The 10807-nt window shown below is 40.2% G+C and overlaps 1 pseudogene; it reads left to right on the top strand.

The window, feature by feature from the left end:
- The window catches only part of LOC138005453 (uncharacterized), a 3343-nt pseudogene extending 3289 nt beyond the window's left edge, over positions 1–54 (top strand).
- The last annotated feature ends 10753 nt before the right edge of the window (positions 55–10807 follow it).

The following is a 10807-nucleotide window of genomic DNA, read 5'->3' as shown; positions in this document are numbered from 1 at the left end:
ATCAGGATATTCTCACCCAAGATATTTTCATTGTACATGTATACTGTAAATTTAAAGAAAAAAGAAGTGGCTAAACTTAACTCTAATAAAAACTTCCACGACGGTTAACATCTTCAATGTTTATATGGCCAGAGGAGTGCTGAGTATTGACTGTGGGCTTTAAGCTTCAGTACCAAGCATGAATTAGGAGAGTGGGGGTACAGCGATACTTACCTTTACATCAGCTATTGTCAATAATGTGCCAATCAGACATCTACATGTATTGGTTGTCAGAACAAACGTTTTTTTGTTCTGTGCTTGGCAGAATTTAAATATCAAAAGAATCATTTATAAACATTGAATATCGCTAGTACAAAATAAAATTGTAAATGTGGTGGCTACCAAGATGGCTTTTTGAAACATCCTTTTATGATTACTTTTTATAGATCAGTTAAGACTTATTCAGATCCATCAACTTCATTTCCATGGAAAATAGCCAAGTTTAATGGTATGCAGAAATTGTTATTGTCAAGAACTTTGAATTTACTACCTGTAATTCTTATATTTGCAGAAAGTCAAGCCATTGCAATAAAACTGTCCAATCAGATTGACAAAGTGGCGACTTCAATGAATCAGGGGCTTGCCACCAGGGCCGTAGCCAGTATGAGGCAAACCGAGGCACTTGCCTCAGTCATGTTTTCGTGAAATTTTAAAATAAAGCGTGATACCAGTGTTGTCTTTAATACGTATTCATCATAAACATTAAAATAATTAAATTAAATTAATAATTTAACCACGGACATTGCCTCAGTCATATTTTTTTTTCTGGCTACGGCCCTGGCCACGCTAAATGGACTGATGGAAGATGAGGTGGCTACATTTGAAGCCATTAAAGATCCAGGCGGAGAACTCTACTGTAAACTTAATTGTTCAAATAATACTGATAATGTGCCAGCTGGTATAAAGTTAAAGTTGGTACACTTATGTTTTTGGAAGACAGATGTAAGGAGGAAAAGACCCTTGTAAAAGAAGAGATGCTTCGATTTTTCACATTTCTTTCTGCGCAAATAAATGCCATTACGTCTTACCTAGATAAGGAAAAAGTGAATAGGGGGTTGATGTCACTCCTTCAACAGAAAGGTGATGTGTACAAAAAGAATCTGCAGTTATTGACATCTATGTGTAAAGATTTAGTTACATTTCCTAATTTTGAAGAGCCTGGGGAAACCTATCTACTGTTTAGTGAAGTTGAAGTAGAAACACCAACTGATCTCGAAAGTCTTTATGACTTTAGTCTCTTCGAAGACCTAGAATGTCATAGTACACATTTTAGAGGGTGGAATAATGAGGATTTTGACTAATAAGTAACGCTAATGTTGACAGTTTTCAAGTAAAGCATTTTTTTCTGAGTCTATATGACACGATTGTTTCAGTTACTGTTCGCTGATAGTATTTTTTCTAAATACACAGCAAGCTTGTGTTATTTTAATTTGATGATGGAGTCAACAGTTATAAACCCAGCGTTGGAATGCTGAAGTTTTACTGCATTCCAGAAAAGCAGTTTACGTCAGCAGTGTTTATACATGTATAAATTGAAGAGAAGCTATGATCCTCGCAGTTAGGCCGACGTTATAGAAATTGCGTAGAGAAGCCTGAAAAATTCATGACTTCAACAAGACTTCAACCTGTGACCTCGCGATGCCGGTGCGACACTCTAACCAACTGAGCTATGAAGCCACTGATTTTGCGAGCTACAGTGTAGCTGCGTGTCACGCGAGCTGTAGTTAGTAATTGAATGAAAAGGTCATGGGAGCTATTTATGTGAAGTGTCTGTACAAGTGGGGTGTATGCATATTATGGAAATGATTGAATTTTGCTAGATATATTTAACGAGTATGAAGAGGCCAGTAGTTCAAATAAATGAACGACTTGGGGGAAATAATTTCTCGTCAAGGAGGTCTCACTTTTAGGTTAAGAGAGTTTATTTACAGTTGTCAATTCTTGTACACGTTGTTGTTAATTGTGTGCGAAGTGGAGACTTCCTAACTCGTTCTTTGATGAACACTAAAAGATCATTTCTGTTCAGATAGTTGAAAATGTAACGGTGTTGTGATACTTCTTGTGTCGAAATGGGTACATTTTGGGCACTGAGATATAATCTATGGAGGGCAGCGGTGTTCTTGGTAGAAGGCAATTGAGAAGTGTGTACCTCGTGACGTTTCGCGGAATTTATACTTGGGCCTTCTTAAAAAAGGGCAGATTTTAGTAAACAGTGAAGGCACTATGAAATGAAGTTTGCTTCCGAAACTCGCAACTATGGTAAACAAGTGCAAAGTAGACGAACGATTAACAACATATAGGAAGAAAGGAACGATTAACCATTTGATAGACGAACGATTAACCATTTTATAGCGCCAGTACTGAAGAGCAGGAGGTTTAGAGTGATCGGTTTACTTGTGATGCTATTTTACATAATAGGTAAAATCGTTTATTCAGTTGAAAACTGTACAACCCTCTTCATGTTGCAAACAGCCAAAGTGGTTAACCGTCATTATAAATTATCCGCACTTCATAGCTGATTAATTATGCTAAAGCACGGTTAACCAATTGCAAGACTCACCATTTCACTGAAACGGGAGAAATACGCACAAAAATGCAGTGAACTGAAACTTTGTGTTGACAATTTTTGTTAAATGGCATAAACGACAGTGCAACACTTCGGCTTGTCGGGAAATTAGGAATGCAAATGGTTAATCGTAGGTGGTTAACCGTATTCGGATTTATGATAAGTCGCCTGTTTGGTCCCACTGTTACGGCGCGTACACTAAAGAACACAGGACAAAAAATATGGATGTTTGAGTTGCTTATGATTGTAACCGTTGTTGTAAACAGACTATGGCTTTGTAACAAAACATATATTGTAGCTTAGCGGGTGAATTTCCATTGAAGTGACTAGTACAAATTACAGTACAGAGAACTCTGTTCGTTCACCATAGTTTATCCCAATGGACTCTGTTATATGCCCTGATATTGCAGTGATACGGCTTGTCTCTCTGGAAACTTTGAAATAATCAAAAGATAGTTGTTGGTTCTACAGAAATCGTTTGTTAATATCGTATACGACGGCCACGACTCGTAATGACAGCATCTAATCGCTTGCCATCTTCATCGCGCAATTTGGCCAAGCATCTCAGAAGTAAACGCCCCTGTCTACCTGTCAGTTTTCTCGGACGTCCGCGTTGTAAAGTTAAAGTCTTGCTTTTACAGCGGTTCAGGATTTTTTCTCGCGCTGTCGCTGGATTATTCTCCAAACAACTCCACGTGAAACATTACAATGTAGTGCTGTTTTTCGAATTGACATTCCCTTAACTTGGCTCAAATAAAACACACGAGCACGTGTGTTATTATCAATCCACCGCCGAGAAACCATTTTCATCGCCTTTCAGCTAAGTCCTGTATCGTGCAGTTGCAATCTCTCCCTAAATACATCTGCAACTACACAGAAAACATGTTCCAGAACATATTCGGCAACAATTTGACACATCTTCCTCATCCAAAGCATAGGAGCACTCACCCAAATGACGCGAGGACAAACGTGACACATCCATATCTTTACACCCAAACCACAACGAGATCTCTATAGAACTTTCTACAGTTCTGTAATCAACACAATCCCGGTCAAAAAGATCGTGAAACCAAAGCATGTTTGAACCCCCCTCCACCGTGACAATGTTGATGGCGTAAAAACTGTCGGGCTCCTGGAAAAACGCCGTTCTCTTTGCAACATTGAATAGGGGGAAGGGGTAATCTGCTACTCAGCGTCAAGTGTCCCCTTTATTTTTGTCTGAGATTGTAGTCATATATGATTCATTTCATATATCATTTCGTGACTTGTATGATTTTTGTGTCCATCCGTGTCTTTGTGGCCATTGCTAGTTTATAAGTTCGCAGTCCAACCAAATTACTAGGTGGAAGGACAGTAAAGAGGTAATTCTAAACATCAGATTATCTACCTGGACTCCACTGAATCGAATCTTCTATGGTGAGAAGCCTATATTAACCATACCTAGATAGGATACCAGTAAGTGAATCAGTTTTCTAAAATAACTCAATAAACTTAAGTTCAACTAGTTAACTTGCTTGTCTGTGTCAGTTGCCTCACCGTAAGTTTGGTCACGCCAGTATAACCAGCCATCCAAGTGAGCTCAGTCATTCAAATCAGTAGTTTCATAATCTGAGTTGGCTAAATCACCCAGATCAATAACATAATCTGAGTCTGCCAGGTCCTCCAAATCAATTACACAATCTGAGTCAGCTCGGTCATCCAGATCAATTGCATAATCTGAGTCTACCAGGTCCTCCAAATCAAGTGCTTAATCTGAGTCTAACAGGTCATCCAAATCAAGTGCATAATCTGAGTCTACCAGGTCATCCAAATCCATTGCAGAACCTTTTTAGCTCAGAAATCCATATTAATTGCATAATCTGAGTCTGCCAGGTCATCCAGATCAATTGCATAGGCTGAGACAGATCGGAAATCCAGATCAATTGCATAATCTGAGTCTGTCAGGTCAGCAAAATCACTTACATAATCTGAGTCAGCTCGATCATCTAGATTAATTGCATAAGCTGAGACAGATCGGAAATCCAGATCAGTTGCATAATCTGCGTCAGCCAGGTCATCAAAATCAATTACATAAACTGAGTCAGCTCGGTCATCCAGATCAATTGCACAATCTGAGTCTCCCAAGTCATCCAAATCAATTGCATAAGCTGAGTCAGCTAAGAAATCCAGATCAATTGCATAATATGAGTCATCTAAGTCATCCAAGTCAGCTGATACAATTGCAAGTGAGTGGGTCACTTCCGTCAATTGTCATTTAATATTTAGGTCATGTAAGTCAGAGCGCGTCTCCTCAGGCAGATGAGGTAACCATCCTCTCCATATAATCTCTCATTTTAATTTTACCCGGTCTGTAAGATAAGGTGACCCTGGTGGCCATGTAAACGTCTCAAGGCGAGGTAACCCGTGATGCGTGAATTCGGAGTGTATAGCTTATCACTGCAAACTACCCAAATCGACCCCTTTTTTGTCGTTATTTTCTAAATATCGGAAAATCGGGGTGATTATTCGATGTGATAGTGTACAGTGTATAGCTTATCACGGCAAACTAGTGAAATCGACCCCTTTTTTGTCGTTAATTTCTAATTATCGGAAAATCGGGGTCATTATTCGATGTGTTAGTACGGGGTGTATAGCTTATCACGGCAAACTACTGAAATTGACCCTATTTTGTCGTTAATTTCTGATTATCGGAAAATCGGGGTCATTATTCGATGTATTAGTATGGAGTGTATAGCTTATCACGGCAAACTACCGAAATCGACACCTTTTTTGTCGTTATTTTCTAAATATCGGAAAATCGGGGTCATTATTCGATGTGTTAGTGTTTAGTGTATAGCTTATCGGGGCAAAGTACTGAAATCGACCCCATTTTTTTTTTGTCGTTATTTGATAAATATTGGGAAATCGGGGTCATAATGCGATGTGTTAGTGTGGAGTGTATAGCTTATAACGGCAAACTACCGAAATCGACCCCTTTCTTTTCGTTGTTTTTATATTTCCGAAAATCGGGGTCATTGTGCGCGATATGTTAGTGCGGAGAGTACAGCTTATCACTGAGAACTTCCAAAATCAACCACGTGGGGTATATTAAATAATAGAGAGCTTTAGCAAAGACAACGGCGACGGCTACGAGAACGTCACAAATTTGCATATTTAGTGGGCAAAAACAATGGCTTTGCACGCCCTTCACGTCTGCTTTTCATTTTTGTTCATTTCTTTGCCGTCGTCAGCAAAACAACAACCTGAAATAGCTAAATTTAAGGTTTTATCAGCACTTGAGGATAAATTTTAAATTTCACTCCTAAATTAAGCCACACCTTTGCCATATTAAAAAACTTGGAATAGTCGTGAAGTGATTACAACAATGAGAATTTATGTTTTGAGATGACGTTCTTGTTGCCTTTCCCGTCGTCGTTGCCAAAGCTCCCTAGAGGGCGCGCTGGATATGTAGTGATAGATAACCAATGAGGCGAGTAGCTCCGAGTCGGTTATAATCATTTTATATCCAGCAATCCCGAGTAGAACGATTCTTTTATTAAAAACTCCAGGATCAACAACTCTTTCATGTATTGTCGACTAAAGCATCGATTTTTGCCTCGGTCAATTCTGATCCAAAACGGTTTTTGTCCGCCATTTTTTTCTCAGGGCTGCAAAAATGTTTTCAGCTCGCTTTATTGCTGACGCTTTCCTTGACCGTGATCGCCCGTGTCCGGCGAGCCAGTAAAAATGTTTGAAATTTGAGTTTTAAGAAAGGTAAATCTGGGAAACTCGAGGAGCCAAACTTTTCTGCTATGCAACCACGCCAGTGATCGAAAAGCCTTGAATTTTGGTGCGAAACACTCCGAGAAACACATCGTATTGTTCGCATTGATTATTTTCGTCCTTTGTCAAAGAGGCCGTATGTTATTTTTTCATGTTCGTTAGTTAACTAGTGAAGATCTCCAAATTGATTTCTGTTGTTAAGTGACTCAATCTCATATAACATAGTTATATAAATAATAAAATGTGTTGTCGCGTTGGATTGACCTTAGCCCCCGGAATCCATAATCTCACGCATGCAATAATATTGAAATGATGTGCCTCTCATTCCAACCTTTCGAGCGAGTTCGATTTTTGTTCCAAAGTGTGAAGGAATGGAAAGCTCGAAATAGATGCGAGGAACGTCCATTTAAAAAGAAACTGACGTGACCACCAAATGTAACGCAACCACATTGACCGTTGTGGACTCAAGTCAACTCGAACATATGGGCAAAACTGTCCGTGTCAGGTAGTGATTTCCCTTTGTCCTGCGAATGCACAATTGCTTTCAAATTGAATATAATCCAATTCAATTCAGTTCAACTTTTTTTTTGATACACCAGATCCTTATCAAAGGAAAAGAGACGATGAGAAGAAACCGAGGAAATTTTCCCTGAAAGGTGAGTTGTTTTGTTTGCACGAAATAATTTGGAACGAATAGCTTTAAAATAATGAAAATCGGTCTTGTTTGGGGTACGTTTCTGAAAAAAAAAAAGAAAACCAAAACTAAAAAAAGCCATCGAAGCTGGGTCATGCTGAGCCAAGCCTAATACACTGTAATGAAATTGGTCGATGGGAAAGCAATAAAGATAAATATTAAGGTGGCTCGATAGTTGAACTGCTATACGTGTTTGCGGTAACAATTCCTCAAAGGCCTTATCACGGTTTTCAACGCCATCTTGACGTGTAGGCAAAGCGGTGAGAAATTACAGTGTTTGGATGGGAATCCGATAGCAAATAACTTCTTCCAAAATTGAATTTCACACAATTTCTGAATCGCAACGTTAAAATACTAGGTAGAAGATTGTATTCACCAAGTTTGAAGGGTGTAGCTTGGCTAGAAGACGCTCAGTTAATTTTTTGAATTTTCCACACATTTGTCTGTAAATTTGGCTGGGTAGACAAACGTCTAGACGCAGTTCACGGGAAAAAATTTAAAGACTAGTGTATGGAAAATTAAAAAAAAATAGCTCAGCGACCAACCTCGTTCCCAGGGTCTTCTCGGCTTTCAATATGGCGGCGGGTCTTGAGAAGACCCTGGCACACAGTGAACTAAAAAGATCGCTGATTGGTGCTTTTCTCACATGAACTCTGATTGGTTTAATGTCGAAAGAAAGATGGCGGCTGGTGAGGAGAGCCAGAAGAAGAACAGAATTCGCGTTTAAATAATTTTCAAAATTGTAGCTGTTCCGTAAGAAGCAGCTGCAAATTAACAAGCATAACAGTCAAAAATAATTCACCGTTTTTTCACGTTGTACGCTGATCTACATCAGGCCTCGATTCCAATTAAAACTGCGTTGGCTTTCACGACCTCCGGCATAGCGATCGCTCTATAATATAATGGTGTTTGAAAGACGTAACGGTAATTAAGTGATTTAATTTTTTTGGTTCATTTTGGCGTCTCACAATTGTAATTCCCTGATGCGAGTATTGTTACTAGTGTTCAATGATTGTTACAAATTATAAAATTGTGCAACAGGGTTCATAGATTATTGATGTGGTTGATTTAGCAGTTGTATGTGGTTCTGTTGACTCGTGTGACAGCTACAATGAAGGCGGGTCTGTTAAATACAGGTCAAGACTAGAGGTGTCTGCTCCAATAATCAACAACTAAGCCAAAAGTTTCCCCGAGACCTGAAACAACATTTTTTTAAACAGTATTTTTTAATTTTGTACACATTACTTTTTTAGCATCACACTCGTGGGAGTTTTCTTGTACTCCAATAATTTAAGTTGAATTATTCGTTTTCAAAACATGCTTTGAAAATATTCTCTAGCATTGCTCAAGTTGTGGCATTTAATTACTGTCTGAAGATGTGGCACATCGAGTGATTTGGGGGAAGATTGCGGACTGGACAGGGGGATTGGGAAATAAAATTGAATGTGACAAAGCACAGGAAATTTGCAACTTCACCAGCAACAAGAAACTATTTCACAAAAAGAAATAGTGTTTTGTTTCTGGAATGGTAAGGGCAGGAGAAAAGATAAAATACTGTAGTGTGGGTCACTTTTTCGCTTCGTCTATTGAAACTCTCAACAAAGAAGGACAAAAATGTGGACCCAAACTCTCTGAACAGTTAGAAGCCTGTCAAGGAATATTAACCATTAAACAGAAGATAGTGAAAACTTCATATTTATGACCCATTTCGTTCACTTTCATGCTTGTCAGCATTATGATTTGCTATACTTCAGGTTCACATGTTCACAAGTTTGTTTTTACGTCTCATAGATGTTTAGCTGTTCAATTACAAACTCTGTTTTGAATGGCCACTCTACTTCATTGTGTAAATAGTTCACCCTGAAGTCTAAATAGATACAATTCGTTTCTGAGTAAATGAAACGAAACAAAAATGTAGTTAATGCTTTGGTGGGCAATAAAAGACAATACACAAAACTTGGGCGTAAACGAGGGGGAGGGAATGTACTGGCAAGGCGCGGATAAAACCCACCGTCGGTATGGACTACCGGATGAGGGGCCTCGGCAACTAGCCGAGGGGGTGCCTCATGCCTGTATTCCAAGGCGGGCATAGTTGCTGGCATAATGTCCTGGGGCCAAGTTAACCCAGTCCAGCAGAGTAACAATATGCCCCCTCCCTAACGGGGCTTCAGCACAGGGCTGAAGGGGTGCCGCAGGCAGCAATTCCCCGCCCAAAACGCCGAGATAAACGAGGAGTGCCCTGTGCGAAGCCCATTTAGTGGTTTTGCTCCCAATTTGACAGGGAGAACAAATGACCCCATCTCCACGGAGTTGCAATAGCGAAAAGCAAACATTGCCTGCCCCAAAGGTGAAAGTAGAGAACCGACGAGTGGAGATAGGGGTCGAAAGTACGACATGAGCATAAAAAAAAAAAAAAAAAAAAAAAAAAAACAAACAAACCAAAGCCAATGGGCATCGCATAGAGCCTGGAGGGGATAGGACCCTCACACAAAACAATTAACTGAAGGGGATAGGACCCTCGCACTAGACATTTGAATGGAGGGGATAGGACCCTCGCACAAAAAATTGGACTGGGAGGGATAGGACCCTCGCACTAAACATTTGACTGGAGGGGGTAGGACCCTCGCAAAAAACATTTGACTGGAGGGGATAGGACCCTCGCAAAAAACATTCGACTGGAGGGGATAGGACCCTCGCACAAAACATTAGACTGGAGGGGATAGGACCCTCACACAAAACATTCAGCTGGAGGGGATAGGACCCTGGCACAACACATTTGGCTGGAGGGGATAGGACCCTCGTGCAAAACATTTCCGTCAAAATAGTCATTTCCAATAGTACTACATGAACTTGAGAGGGCAGAAAGCCCAAGGAAAGAGAATGTCACAGAAAGCCCTCAAGTGCCGAATGGGCCTTTTTCCTTTTTTGTTTTAAAGGAGAAACATGGCATTAAGCTTAGGATAGTGCTTTCACCCATGTGATGGCTGGCATGTGGCTGAAAAAGGGGATGAAAGGCAATCGTATCGAGGAGAAATGAGGGTGGGGGGGGAAGCAAACGCACACAGCAGGCTTCCAGGGGGATGCCAACATGATTGCTGTACCCATAGGTGAAAACACTATAGGTTCAGGACGATACAGGAAAACATGAATTAAGTTATCCAAGGAACTGTCATAGATCATTACTGATTGTTAGAAAAATCCAAGTTTCAATGAGATACTCAAGTGCTTTCAAGGATTCCAGGGGGTTGTTATCAGGAGGAGCAAGAGGCCAATGACTGAGGAACCTGACATATTGTTTCCTTTGGAGTCCTGATGTAAGCTTGGTATGTGTTAGGATTCCAGCGACCCAGAATTTGAAGAGCCAGTTGAAAATGCCAGTGATTCTGCCAGTTGTAGCAGCACCAATACTAAAGCTGTGACAGGCAGAAGAGGAGCTGTCATTGTCACAGAGGTTTAAGAGAGACCATAAGTTGTTGGTGTGTGAAGTCTGGGTGAGATATGGTCCACAGGAGAAGCTGAAGAGTAGCTGGCCAGGGTCTTGAGTTGCAGTTTTGAGCATTTAATCTTGCAGGGCAGACGATGCATAAAGGTCTGAGTTTGACCTTGCAAAACTGAGCCTGGCTGTCTTCCAGAGAGGGTCAGTTTTGGACTTTTAAATTGCAGTGTCAAATGAAGTAGGGTGAAGGATGTTGGGATGGAAAGAAATGTCTGTTCTAGCAAGGTGGGACTGAGGGTCAAAATTTCCA

The sequence above is a fragment of the Montipora foliosa genome, chromosome 6 (genome assembly GCF_036669935.1).
Source record: "Montipora foliosa isolate CH-2021 chromosome 6, ASM3666993v2, whole genome shotgun sequence".
Lineage (NCBI taxonomy): Eukaryota > Metazoa > Cnidaria > Anthozoa > Scleractinia > Acroporidae > Montipora > Montipora foliosa.
The sequence above is the reverse complement of the archived record's forward strand: the minus strand, read 5'-3'. Positions and strand labels throughout refer to the sequence as shown.